This window comes from Astyanax mexicanus, chromosome 18 (assembly GCF_023375975.1).
Source record: "Astyanax mexicanus isolate ESR-SI-001 chromosome 18, AstMex3_surface, whole genome shotgun sequence".
Classification (NCBI taxonomy): Eukaryota; Metazoa; Chordata; class Actinopteri; order Characiformes; family Acestrorhamphidae; genus Astyanax; species Astyanax mexicanus.
In genome coordinates, this window is record NC_064425.1 from 11,012,105 (window position 1) to 11,027,473 (window position 15,369).

Sequence of the window (15,369 nt, forward strand, 5' to 3'; positions counted from 1 at the left end):
GCCAGTATAAAAAAAAGTCTGGATTCATTTTTATCAAAATTATGATTGGATCACTCAAGCCATATTCCAAGGTGGTAGAAAATGGATCTCATCCACATTTAATAGTACTGTAAACGTAATGTATTTTCTGTGATGTGATCTGTGTCTGGAAAGTGGAAATGAATCTGTTTAAAAAAAACAAAAAAACAATTTCAACAGTGTATCTTGGCTTTTCTTTGCTTTTTGTTGCTCTTTGTTGTCGTGCTCATACTTATTTACCGGTAGACGAGAGCAGTGATGAGGAGTGAGTTCCTTTGCAGCTTAAATATTTTATCGCATTTGTTTTATGATAGAGACGTTACAAGAATGTGAGAACCATGTACTATATACCCTGCACTATTAATCCTAGTTGTCCAGTAGTCTAAAGCACTGCCACTATGATCGGGAGGTTTGCAGGTTTGAATCCTGGTGATGGGGCTTGCCATCAGCTGCTGGAGCCCTGAGGGAGAGCACAATTTGCCTTGCTCTCTATGGGTGGGTAGATGACTCTCTTTCCCCTCATCACTCCTAGGGTGATGTCGATCAGCACAAGGTGTCTGTGAGCTGATGTATCTGAACCGAGTCACTTTTTTGAAGTGTTCCTGAGCCATGCATTGATTTCCAGTACAGTTAGTTAGGTGCAAACTTTTGAAGCTGTTTTTATTTGTAACTCTTAATTTTCCAGCCTTTTGTTGCCTGTTCTTAACTTTTAGAGATGCTAATCCTGGCACAGGACACCACAGGACACCTTTTGAGGTCTTGTGGCGTTAATGCCTTAATGAGTCAGCGCTGTTCTGGCAGCACAGTGTGGACCTACTAAATATTAGGCAGTATTTTGTGCTGTATAATGATACAGCTGCTCACTGTAGAAACACTTCCTAAAAGAGTTTTTTTTAAGTAGCCATATTCAAGAGCTTTTTCTCAGAACAGATGTTTAACCAAGCAAACAATGTGTCTAGATTATTTGTGGTTCTATATAAAATCAACAACTTGACTAAAGAACTAATGAACACCAATTTTTTCAAGGGCAAGTTCAGTTACTTTAACGATGCTTTTATACCTTACCTTGTTTGGTCTAGACTTTCATTCTTTTCAGTTTGGCCCAAACCAAAAAAGCAGGTGCAAAACATGCAGTGAATCATGGTTCAGACCAAGGACCAACATTTTGTTTGCAGTCTAAAAGCAATTTTTAATCTGGTTTGGTTAATTAAATAATTATAGAAAGTAAAGTCAGACTATTGTCTCTCTTTTAACAACAGGAGAAGAAAAATAACTGGTTCTGTGCAGAAATCTGACACCATTTCAAGTTCACATGCATCACACTGTGGTAGAGGCATAACAAGTACACTCATGATTTCTCTATCTACTGTAACTGTAGATTAATCCTTATTTATAAAAAAATAAAAGGAATCTGAGGGGAATCTGTTCTGCTATGTGAAACAAGTGCACTTGAATGGGAATTAAATTATGGCAGGGAGGTGGGATTTGACACAACACCTGGAAAGGCATCTCTCCAAACTGACAGTTGCTGCTCGTATTAAATACAAAGCTCTTACAATCGCCTACAAGGTGATAACAGAACAGCTCCTTCCTACCTGCACTCGCTCCTGAAGGCTTACGCTACCTCCCGCCCGCTGCACTCCTCCAATGAACGTCGCCTCGCTTTACCAAACAAACATTCACACAAAGCAATCCAGACTGTTCTCATACAGAGTTCCCCAATGGTGGAACAAACTACCTTCTACTACCAGATCAGGAGAATCTCTCACTATCTTTAATAAACTCCTGAAGACAGAGCTCTTCAAAGAGCTCTTACTCTCCTAACACCTCTAACTAACTACCTTCTACTACCAGATCAGGAGAATCTCTCCCTATCTTTAATAAACTCCTGAAGACAGAGCTCTTCAAAGAGTGGAGAATCTCTCCCTATCTTTAATAAACTCCTGAAGACAGAGCTCTTCAAAGAGCACTTACTCTCCTAACACCTCTAACTAACTACCTTCCACTACCAGATCAGGAGAATCTCTCGCTATCTTTAATAAACTCCTGAAGACAGAGCTCTTCAAAGAACACTTACTCTCCTAACACCTCTAACTAACTAACTACTTCTAACCTCATTTCCTTCTTCCCCTCCTTCATTTCCTTCTTCCCCTCCTTCATTTCCTTCTTCCCCTCCTTCACTCCTCTATCCCATTATTTCCCTTTGACCTCCCTTAGGCCCTTTTAAAAAAATGTTTTTTTACTCTAAACTTCTATTACTCTATGTACACCATTATTGTAAGTCGCTTTGGATAAAATGTGTCTGCCAAATGTAATGTAATGATGGCAGAATAAAATAAAGGTATTTAGTGCACTCAGTCACTAAACTGCAGTGTGAAACCAAAACTACACTGTAAGCCTGGATAAGTTGAATTTACTTAAATTTTTTGAGAAAACCGGTTGCCTTAAAAAAGTGAAGTAATGGGTAATAAAAACTTAAGTTAGCATAACTTAGAACATCAAGTTATTACAACTAAAGTGAAAGTTGATTTATTTCTAAGGTAGCCCAGGGGGAATCACTACATACTGATGATGGTGAGTGTTAGTCAGAAACTGTTGGACACACCCACTATGCAAATAGATTGTGACAGAAGCCAAAGGAAAAAAATCTGCCAATGGCAACAGACTAAACTCAGTTATTATAAGTTGGTTCAACACAAAGATCTCAGTTTCCATGTATATGTGCCCACAAATGTTCAACTAACTCAAAATAGTTGAGTATTGTTTAGAAATATCCAATTTTATCATTTGAGTTCAAACAATGTATGGGTTTACAGTGTAACCAAACTAAATGTATAGATATAATGTAACTTTGGTTTGGATTCTAGTTCAGACTTTCAGGTGAAAGGAAAACATCCTAAGTAACCTAAATCCTAAATCCAAGGACCCCCGTGAGGACCACAGGTCTAGACAGTAGTCTATGGATGAGTCCAGCTCTGCTTTTGCCCTGTTTGCACAGTTTATGTACTCTCAATTTCCACTTTTATCTTCATCTGCCAGTCCCAGCTAACTCAGTGTCGTTTCCCATTTAGTTTCTGCGCTTTGGCACCACTTTATTCTCGATCACTCCGAATTGAAACTATCTCTCTTTTTTCACTTCTTTCTTTTTAGCATCTGTGTGTTTCTCTGCCTCTCTCTCTCTAAATCCATCTCTCTATTTGTCTCTCTTTCCGTCAATCATTCCCTCTCTTCCACCCTCTGTAGGAGTCCAGCCACGCGAAGCTGTCGTAACACTTTAATTACGCCGAATAAAAATTACGAGCTGGAACAGAAAAGTGTGTGTGTGAGTGTGTGTGTGTGTGTGTCTCCAGCAGGTTGCCTTTAATTGCCTGGTGTTCTAATTCCAGTCCAAGAGACTTCCATAAAAGTGTGTGTGTGTGTGTGTGTGTGTGTGTGTGAGAGAGAGAGAGAGAGACAGAAAGAGTGAGAGAGAGAGAGAGAGAGAGAGAGAAGGAGAGAGAGAGTGACTTTCAGATGACCTCCTTAATCAATTGACAGCCAATAGTGTGAAGCAGAGTGCAGTTTTTCATTCCTCCACTTACCACACTCTTCCCCCTCTCCCTCCTTCTTCACCTCCCTCTACACCTCCTTTTCTCCTCCTTTCTGCTTCTTCTTTCTCTTGAGGTTTTGCACACACACACAAATATGTACACTGTAAAAAATAAAACCGTAAAAAAATGGTCAAATTACTGGCAGCAGCGGCTGCCAAACAAAAACCCTAAAATTGAAGTAAAATACTTTCATTCATATGAAGTGCAAAACCAGTAGATTCACATGCATTTTCATTAAAGGTTTCACATACATACACCAGTATTTTACAATTAAATTTCTTCAATAAAGTGATTTTGATCAACGTTCTGCAGGGAAAAAACTGTTATTTTACCTTTTTTTAACTAACTTTATTGTCTTTCAAGTTGTGAGCTTTATGATTCACAAATTAATGTGTATTTGACTCATTCAGTGACATTCAGTGACAAACTGTATGATCTTTTCAGAATTTCTTTATTAACAGGCTCTCTGCTCATTTAAAACAATAAAAAATGCTCAGAGAGTGAAACCACTTATATTAGCACAGTCTAAAACCCAGCCAGGTGGATAAAACTGCTATGAAACTACATCATGGTGAGCCCTCTAAACTGAACATCTAATTAACATAGCCACGCCCCACAGACAGTTGTTTTTTTTAGGTATATTTTCTTTTACATAAAAGAAAGAAAAAAACGTTTTATTTCTATGGTTATTTTCTGTATTTTTTTTTTTAAACAATGAATAAAAAATGAATAAATAAATAAACCTTACAATTATGAAGAAAAACACTGAGTTGTTGGGAAAGAAATAAACCTTTAAATAATAACACACACATATAATTACATATAATAATAAGTAATTTTACATACATATCTATATAACTTAAGAACATGGAAAATACCATAAAAATAATATAGCAATATAGCCCTAAAAATAAGAGTTTTAACCGTAATCTCTCATTAATGTCATAATATGTAAAATTAGAACAGGGGCTTGTAATTAACAGAAAATGTCTGTAATTTGACAGAATTAGACTGTAGTAAAAGAAAAGGGATAAATAGTGTAAACATTTAGAGTTATTTTCTGTAAAATAGGATTTTTTTTTACAGTGTAGGAAAACACCAAACACACACTCACACACACACATAGTCTAACTCTCGTTACACAGAAAATCTCATAACTCTGTCTCGGCCGAGTGGGGGTCGTTGTGGCGGTACGAGCTCGTTAGCACGGCGGCCAGTGGACAGATGAATACGCAGAATTTGCATGCTTGTTTTGTTTATTAATATTTGCAGTCCTTTTGCAGAAATGCTATGTTTAATTAAATAGAGAGCCCAAAGCTTGAACCCGCCTTCAGCAATCTCCCACTGCACACAAGCCATGGGTGACCTGCACCTCGATAAAACAGAAAGCATGCACACACACACACACACACACACACACACACTTGTTTTCATACATTATCAGGACGTGAGGTCACGCATATGTCACATATGAGATGTTATTCCATATGGCCCTGGGCTTATATGTAGTAATAATATGTTTGATATGCATTACACAGTCATGGTCAAAAGTGTTCACAGTATATTTTTCAGAAAATGATTGAAATTACACATGATTTGTTATACACTTAGGCTTATGTGCTTTGTGAGTATTGGAACAACACAACAAAACAGAGAAAAAAGAGCTAAATTTGGTATGATTTCACAAAGAAATAAATTATTGGCACCCTCAGCTAAATATTTGGTTGCACATCCTTTGTAAAAAAAAAAACTAAAATTAATCACTTTCCTATAACTATCAACAAGCTCCTTGCAAACTCCAGGTTCCAGGTCTCTCACATTTAAAGGGTGCTTGGCCCAGCATCAGATTTCTATTCAGACTTCCAGACTCATTGCTGCCCACTTCAGAACTCTCCAGTGCTTTGTTTCCATCCATGTCTGGGTTTTCTGTAAAGTATGTTTAGGGTCATTGTCCTGCTGCAAGACCCATGACCTCACACGCAAACCCAGCTTTGGTAATCTTCAGATTTCAGGATGTCTTCACACAGTCATGGCACCCAGTGCCAGAGGCAGCAAAACATACAACCCTAAAACACCTTTGACCACCTCTATCATATTTGAATGAAGGAAATGTTCTTTTCTTTGTGTGCCTCATTATGTTTTCGGTAAACAGTATAAAAATGTGCTTTAAGAAAAATCTCCATTTTGGTCTAATCTGTCTACAAGCCATTTTTTCCAAGAATGATTTTGGGTTACTCATGTACATTTTGGCAAGCTCTAATCTAGCTTTTTTAATGTCTCTGTGTCAACAGTAGGGTCCTCCTGGGTCTTCTGCCATATAATTTTATTTCATTCAGTTGATGGATAGTTTGCGCTGACACTGATGCACCCTGAGCCTGCAGGACAGCTTGAATTTCTTTGGAAGTTGATTAGGGGTGCTTTTACACTTTTCAACACTTTTGGTCATGACATGATTTTATGTCCCATATGAACCCTTATTCACAAAAAATAATGCAAATTAAGTGCTGCAAAACTCTTCAAAAGTCTTGGGCATGTATCTAAATGTAAAATGCTGTAAAAATGCTTCCCCTGCTGCGGTATAAAAAAGGCTCTCAGATACTAATTTAGGGTAGTGTACCTTTTAGTGAGAGATTCATGAATGCAAGATTTGTCTCTATGATGCACTCGAAAACATTTTTCCCAGCAGACAGACTTTGAAAGTCATATGGGCAATTTTTTTTCAAAGTTGAAACATGTTGACCATGGCAAGTGGCAGCACAGCAAAGGCGTGGTTGTGAGCTTTGAAACTCAACACTTTCCGCAGTACTCCATTGCACAGCAGCAAACACATCGGAAGCCAGGGAAACAATTAAGCCCATCGGGAGTTCAGAAGATGGTAAACTGTGGCACTATGCGTCAATACTCTTCAGTATAGTCTGTTGCATTCAAGCGTTTATTGATTGGTTTTAACAATACCAAAGCGTTCCAAAAAAACACTCCCCACACCATTACACCACCCTCACCAGCCTAGACTACTCACATATAGTAGGTAGTAGGAGTCCATAAATACAAACCACAGCAGAAATCCAGATCAGGCCAGGCTATGTTTCTCACGTGGTCAACTGTCCAGTGTTGGCTACAATATTGGCTAAGCTCTGATGTGGTCTTCTCTTTAAGTTCCTAATTTTAACTCTGATCTTAACTTCAGGAAAATAGTAGATTAGTCTTGTTTATTTCTAAAAACATTCACATAAAGTTATTCTGCTTTGCTTTAACAGCCTAAAGATATGGAAAAACTCTCCGTATCTCAGGCACACAGACTTATTCACACTTTTCCATTCCACAAATAAAAGCTTCTTCTCACACCAGTTTTCATACCGACAATCTAACTACATTACCAGAGAAGTAATTAGCAAAACAGGTGCTAAAATATTCAACCGCCAAAAAGCGGTGCACTCAATCCAGCGCCTCACAGCCACCGGTTAATATTATAATGGACCTGCCTCCCTCTGAGACCATTATTTAAGACCACACACACATCCACTCCGTGACCCACAGATGTAATATAATTCCGATGGTGTGTGTGTCCCTAAATCCATAAATCAAAGCCATAAGACCAACACATACACATACACACACACACACACACACACGCACACATTCATACACTTGAGTCATACACTTTAGCAGATAAGGGCAGATCTGGGTTCTTCATCCAACAAGATAAAAGATCTGCCTGATAAACTGAACTCCCAAGTAGTGCTTGATCTCAGATAATGGTGTGTTATCTGAAATCAAAAAAGAAATGAAGCTCCAGTGCTCCTAAACATTTCCCATCCACTGAACCAGCTCTGCTGATACACACTTTTACAAGCTGTGGTGGGAAGGTCATGCTGATTGCCAACAACAGCTGACTCAATGGATGTATATGGATGGATAGACGTTTGATATGTGTATCATATCATATTAATATCTGTAGAAAACATGGAATCCATGGTTCTGTTCCCTTCTATTCAGCAGAAATAAAGCAAAAAGCTTAAAGGTAAAGATACACCAGCTCATTTTGTACACCCAACCACTTCTTCCAGAACAAATGTGTCCCAGGCTGCCCTCATTGAGCTTACAGCACAGAAGCTGGATACCCACCTAACGTCTTCTTCCAGAACAAATACATTTGTCCCAGACTGCCTTCATTGAGCTTACAGCACAAAAGCTGGATACCCACCTAACCACTTCATCCATAACAAATTTGTCCCAGACTGCCTTCAGTGAGTTGGATACCCACCCAACTACTTCTTCTAGAACAAATATATTTGTCCCAGATTGCCTTCATTGAGTTTACAGCACAGAAGTTGGATATCCACATAACCACTTCTTCCAGAACAGATATATTTGTCCCAGACTGCCTTCATTGAGCTTACAGCACAGAAGCTAGATACCCACCTAACCTCTTCTTCCAGAACAAATACATTTGTCCCAGACTGCCTTCATTGAGCTTACAGAACAGAAGCTGGATACTCACCTAAGCACTTCTTCCAGAACAAGTACATTGGTCCCAGACTGCCTTCATTGAGTTGGATATCCACCTAACTAATTCTTCCAGAACAAATACATTTGTTCCAGACTGCCTTTATTGAGCTTGTAACACAGAAACTGGATACCCAAATGTCATCAAAATTAGTGCAGAGAAAACTGTCCTGTGTCAGGAATAGACAATTACACCTGGTCACTTTTTGGTTATCAGCATTATATCTGTTTAAAACCAAGGCACATGAAGGTGCATTTAAAACAGATACAAGTCTGATTGATCAAACCACTGCAAGAGGTGATCTCAGAAAAATTTGAGCCACATATTACAGAAGTGTAAACCCATCCGTGTCTTTCCCAAAACACATTTAACAACCAAAACTCCTCCCAGTACGAGCAAAACTCCTTCATGCAGTGCATCAGTGTGTACATCATTAAGTTTTCACGCCAGTGTGAACTGCCGAAATTGTTGCCTTTCCTCATTTTGAAGAAAAGCATGATAGCATGTAAAATTGAGAATTTTGAGACAGCATCCATCTTTAGCAAAGCACAGAAAGAGGCTGAATATATAAAAACTGGTTGCTGCATAACAAACGGATTTGCATATTGCATCCCACAAAACAATCCAATTCCAGTTCAGCTAAGCAGAGACATATTTTCCAACATCCTACCTACTTACTACCAGGTAAGATTGACTTTTGGTTTTATTGAAAAAATTAAAAACCCTGACGCCAATGTAGTCAAAATAAAATAAAATGTGGTTTATGCTGAATTAAATGTTGAATTCAACAAATAGAATTTAGCAGAAAACACTAAAATTCTTAGAGATCTGTGCCTTAATGTCTATCACATTTTAACACCTATAAAATGTGACAGAAGTAAATGTGAGCAACACAAAATAACAAACAGATCAAGTCAAAATAAACATCAACATTACAAAGTAACAAACAATCCAAGTCAAAATAAAAGTCAATATTACAAAGTAACAAACAGACCAAGTCAAACTAAGTGAATAATACAAAGTAAAATCAGAACCAGTCAAAGTAAAAATTAATGATACAAAATAAAAACAGACTAAGTAAAAGTAAAAGTCAAGAAATACAAAGCAACAATCAGTTGGTCCAATCAGTGACTCACAACTGTAATCTGATATGAATTGTGAGTTTATTAATGCATTATACCACTGGTGACATATCACCCACAATTAAATTTCCCACTGATTCTAAGGATTCAGAGTTTTGTGGGTTATTTTGTACATTAAAGCTTCAATCTCTCAATGACACGGCCAGCACTTAGACAGTTGTGCCACTCTGGAGCACATTAACAGACTGCAGATCTTTTTCTAATGCGACCAGAACACAACCAGGAGGCTGAGATATTTCTCTTAAGCAAGGCAGAGTTTATCTTTTAAAGAAAGTAGCTGATAAGTGAGGAAATTTACGTTCAGGAGATTAAAGGAATTGTTTGATAATCAGGAGATTAGGCGTTTAACAGATGAGGAGATTAAAGTGAAAAGAAGACCAGTGAGGATGTAAAAAAAGAGAATGCAGTAGAGGGGAGAAAAAAAGAGAGAGAGAAAGGTATAGAGAGGAAGATAAGGAGAGAGACTTCTAGAGATGGTCAGATTGTGGACAAGAGAAAGAGAGAAAGAGAGAGAGAAAGGATGCAAGACCCAGAGACTGGGGGTGTTTTTGTATTAGAGTGGAGTGATCCATATAGGATGATATCACACTGTCATCCTGTAAATGCACTAGAGTGGGCGGAGTGCAGGATGACATCAGAATATTAATGAGATTGTACTGAAGCACCCGTCCCCCTCTGGCCCTATGCCACGCCCCCACCCGCCAGCTTTCTGCAGATGGACAACAGGCAGCTGTCCATCTTCATATCTCCTCCTTCCTCATCTCTCTTGCTCTCTTTTTCTTATAGCAAATCTCTCTCATCTTTCTCTCTTTCTCTCTCTCTTTTTTCTCTCCTTCTCTCTGACCAGCTCTGTTGCAGTGGATCTCTTGCTTAAGCATATGCACACGTACACACTCACTGCCCTTTCGCCCCCTGGAGTGAGGACAATCCATCAGAAATATTCTCTCTCTCCCTCCCTTTCCCTCTCTCTCTCTCTCTCTCTCTCTCTCCCTCTCTCTCTCATATACCTATTTATTCCCCTGCTGTTGAGGACCCCTGTGTAGAAAATTAAAGAGTACTCTGTTGGGTGTGAGAGCACTGACCGATATTCCCCTGAACTCAATCTGTAAACTGAGCTGGAGCCAAGCTCCAACCCCAAAAATAACAAGGGTCCTTCAGAACGGACTTCTCTCTCTCTCTCTTTCTTTCTCCCTCTTTCTCATCACGCTTCCATCCTTTTTTCTCCTCTTTATTTTCCATACTTTATTTATTCCCTTTATATCACGTTTTCTTTTTCGTCTTAGATTATATCCTAATCACTTATTCATACTCCGTTCTTTCTTACTTTTCACATTATCTTTTTTTCATCCGCTTTCATGCTTCCCCCATCCTTCCACCTACTCCCCATCCTGTCTTCCTTTTTCCATCATTTTACCTTCTTTCCATCTGTCCTCTCACTTTCCATCCTTTCTCCCTTTCTTCATCCTCTTTCACCCACTTTCTATCCTGTCTCCCTTTCTTAATCCTTTTTTACCCATTTTTATCATGTATCTCTTTCTCCATTTACTTTCACCCTCTCTCTATCCTTTCTCCCTTTTTCTATTCTCTTTCACCCACTCTCCATCCTTCCTCCATGTCCCCATCCTTTAACCCTCTCTCCATCCTTCCACACATTCTCCATCCTCTTATCCTTTCCCACTTTCTCCATCCTCTTTCACCCACTCTCCATTCTTTCTCCCTTTCTCCACCCTCTTTCACTCTCTCTCTGTCCTGTCTACTTTTTTCCATCCTCTCTTCCTTTTCCGTCCTCTTTTATTCCCACTCTCCATCCCCTCTCTCACTTTCTCCATCCTCTTTCACCCACTCTCGAACCTTCCTCTCAATTCTTTCTCCCTGTCTCCATCCCTTTTTCAACCACTCTCCATCCTTTCTCCACCCTCTTTCACTCTCTCTCTATCCGGTCTCCCTTTCTCCATCCTCTTTTACCCTCTCTCAATCCTGTCTTCCTTTCTCTATTCTCTTTTACACACTCTCCATCCTGGCTTCATTTCTCCATCCTCTTTCACCCACTCTCCATCCTTCCTCCCTTTCTCCATCCTCTTATACCCTCTCGCCATCCTTTATCCCTTTCCCCATCCTCTTTCACCCTCTCTTCATCCCCTCTCTTCCTTTTCCATCCTCTTCCTTTTCCTATCATCTCCTCTTCATCCTTCCTTCCTGCTCTGCATTCCTTCCCCTCTCTACTCTCTTCCTATTTCCATGCTTTCTTTTTTTTCTTGGTCTCACTTTCCATATGTTATCCTTTTCTCTCTCTTTTTATCTTTCCATAATCTCTTTCTCTGCATGTTCTATTTCTTTCATCCTGTTCCATTTTTTTTCTCTCGACCCTGCTTCTTTTTCACTATCCTTTATGTTTCTTCCTTACACCGTTACCCCCCTCTGACCTGTCTGTCTCTTTTCACCCTAGACAGGTTTCCTGTTTTTTTATCCCTATTCTGTTTCTCTCTGTAGTTCTGATTTATCTCTTTTTTCTTCTTTTTCCCACTCGAACTCATTCTATGTTTTGCCTTTTCTATTTCATGTGTTCTTAGTCTCTATTCTCTCTCAACTTCCTCTTTTCTCTCTTTTTCATTCGTTTTCCCTCACTCTTTCCCCTGTTCCATCTCTCAATGTGTCTCTCTCTCCTCTTAGTTCTCTGACTATCAACCCTTCTCTCTCTCTCTTCTCTTATTTCCCCATTTCCCAACCCATCTTTCTTTCTTTCGTCTTGCCTCTTCTCTTACTCTCAACACTTCTCTTTCTCTTCTTTTGTTTCTCCCAATCCATCTTTCTCTCTTTCCTCTTGCCTCTTAGTTCTCTTTCTCAACCCTTCTCTCTCTTAACCCCCTGCCCTTCTCTTTCTCTCTTTCTCTCTCTCTCTCTCTCTCTCTCTCTCTCTCTCTCTCTCTCTCTGTGGCTCTTCTCTGTTCTCTCCCAACTCTTCTCTACTTCTTTCTCAACCCTTTTTTTCACTCTTTTAGATTCTTTTATTTTTTTTCTCTGCATTACCTTAGTTCTTTCTCCCTCTAAATCCATCTCTCTCTCTATCTCTTTTACTTTCCACCTCTCTTTTTTTGGTTCTCTCTCTCAGCCCTTCTCTCTTTACCTTTGTCCCTTCTTGTAGTTCTGTCTTTCTCTCTAACTTCTCTCTCTCTCTCTCCGTTTACAGGCTGGTGATTAGATCTGAACTCCCGCTGGACTCGGGGGGGGGAGGCGCGCGCGTGCCGCTCTCATTTATTTACTTACTGTTTATTTATAAGTAGTGGAAAGGCGCGCGGCGCGGGGACTGAGCGCGCAGCCGCCTTCGCGCTCTCTGAGGTAACTGTAATGATATGGGTGGTTAAAGGAGTCCATTTGCATAATAAGTGCATATTTAATGAGGCCTGAGCGCTAATTGACTTCTGTGCGATTAACTCGCGGCGCCGCTGATTCGGTTCAGCGGTGCTGTAACTCTTTTTGACCACGACGCCAGTCTGTCACACGCGCGCGAGCGCACACACACACACGCTACACACACACACACACACACACACAGCATCTCTTTCTCTCTCACACACACACAGCCCATTCTAAACCTCACGAGCGACTGAGCAGGACTCGTTCGGCGACCGACCGCGACCGGCTGCTTCTCGTTAAAACTACCGGTGTTTTTTCCCGGTACGCACGACTAAACCGTCCACTCAGCAAACACACGCACTTTGCCGGTGAGTAACCTTTTTAAAAGCCGATGAAATTCCCAATCCGCGCTACTTTTACCTCAGGAATCACCTCAGCAGGCGCTGTTTAGCAGCGGTTTCAGCTCCTGACAGCACCAGGATCGTTACTCCGGAGAGCGCGAGCGGGTTCAGGCGCCAGTTTGAATTTGAATTCGCTCTCTTTCCAACGGTTTTTAACGGTCTCCGCATAAACAGCTAGCAAAAATATGAATCAAAAATATATATTTTCCTCATATTCTGACTTTTCTCTCAGACTGTGAGCCTGTCAAACTACTATCTGCTCTCAGACAAGCAAATTGTGAAGATGTTATTTTATTGGGTGACCTCAGATCACCACATTTCTCTCATATTTCTGTCAGATTCTAACAAAATTACTTATCTAGGTTATAATTTGTAAGCAATATCGGTGTTAAAAGTACTCATTCTGGTATTTCACAAGAACATGGTATGATTCGATAGAATGACATTGTTGAAAAACTTTACCTCAGGTCACCATGTTTCTCTCACATTTCTGTCAGATTCTAACATACATAACAAATTATGATATTATGTTATTTGTTATTGATACTTGTGGTAAACATTACAATGCATTATCCTTGTTGAACTACTTGTTATGCTGTCTGATAAGTCAATGTTGCGTGAAGATATTAATCAGAAGAATTACGTTTATCAAACATTACCTCAGATGACCAACATTTTTGTCAGATTCCTATCCGTTTCTGTCGAAACGATCTACTAGTCATTCCAAAATGACTACTACTTATTATGCTGTCAGATAAGACAATGTTACATGAAGATATTAATCAGAAGCATAGCTTTTAGCATTTTGTCTTCATATTATTATATTTCTTTTACATTTCTTTTTCTCTTACATTACATTTACTTTTGTATTTACAATAGAGTAATCTGTGTTCAACCTACTTGAATTGATTATTGGAGCTGTGTTTCTTGTTAAAAAGTTACTTACAGATATTTAACAGATTTTAAATTGGTCGTACTCACAGATTTTGGCCTCAAAAAGTTGTCTGTTTTATTCTTTATATATTTTCCATTATGTTGAGTGGAACTTTTATGTGTATTTCATGCAAATTTTCTGTGAGCCTTGATGTTTGAAGAACTGTTACGACTAAGCGATATGGCGAGGGTTACCACATTGTAAAGAGATTAACCACTGTGTTAGGGTTTAGAAACACATTTAGATTTAGCTGTTTGAGAGAAAAAGCAACAATAAAAGTTAAAAGAAAAAAACAGACTTAGTTTATTGGAGATATTTTAGCTAACATTTATATTTCTTATAGAACTGAATATCCAACTTTCAGATGTGTGTGAGTGTGTATGAGCACCTGTGTGGTGCTGGGAGGCATCTTTGGTGATTTTATGGTGTTTTTTTTAGGTGAAATTAGTTTTAAAAAGCAGCATTTTTTAACCATGTAAAAGGTTCGCAGTGTGAGAAATTATAGTATAAAATGTAAATTGTAAAAATGTGAAAGTGTAAAATGATGGATTTTGGAAGGGTGTGTGTGTGTGTGTGTGTGTGTGTGTGTGTGTGTGCATGAGTGAGTAATTCTGAAAGGTCTGGTGAGCCAATGACTGTATGGCAGCTTATAAATGTGAGTAAGTGGCACTTTATACTGTGTGTGTGTGTATGTGTGTGTGTGTGTTTGTTTAAGTGTGCTCTCTGTTAGTCCTCCTGTCATGTCTCGTAAATGGTCATTCATCAGGTACTAAGAGATCTAATCCATTACACCCCCCAACACACACATACACACACACACACACACACACACAACTTAACATCTGCTCCTTCAGACAAGCTGGGTGTGTGTGGGTTTTTGTGTTTGTGTATGTGTGTTTGTGTGTATGTTTGTGTGTTTGTGTGTGTGTGTGTGTGTGTGTGTTTGTAAGGCAGAAAGAAGACTGACTATGCTTGATGGGTTGCCTAAGTACACCTGTGCAGAACTGTGTGTGGTTTAGGATGTGTGTTCCAGTGTTATGTGTGTTTGTGTGTTGTGGTGTAAATGTGTGTTTTTTAGTGGTAGGGTGTTTCAAGTGTGTGAATAGGTTTAGTGTTTTAGTATGGTGTGTGTTATGATGTGTAAGTGTGCGTGTGTATGTGTATGTGCATTTTAGGATTATGTGTGTTACCTAAGAGACAAGTGTGTGTGCTTTAGGATGCTGTGTGCTATAATGTGTGTATGTGTGTGTGTGTGTTTTTGATTGTGTTGCATTACTTGGCACACAAAAGTACCAAAAGTACCATTTGGTCTTATATAATATTCTAATTCTCTGAGATACTGATTTTTGGGTTTTCTTTGGCTGTAGGTCATAATCATCAACAGGAAAAGAAATAAACACTTAAAATAGATCACTCTATGTAA

At 39.2% G+C, this 15,369-nt stretch overlaps 1 protein-coding gene across 1 annotated transcript in view; it reads left to right on the forward strand.

Moving 5' to 3' along the window:
- Positions 1-12,804: 12,804 nt before the first annotated feature.
- Positions 12,805-15,369, forward strand: part of LOC103042479 (endothelin-converting enzyme-like 1) — a 65,645-nt gene continuing 63,080 nt past the window's right edge. The window contains exon 1 of the mRNA XM_007247686.4: positions 12,805-12,979. The gene's annotated coding sequence lies outside the window, so the exon portion shown is untranslated. The remainder of the gene's footprint in view (positions 12,980-15,369) is intronic.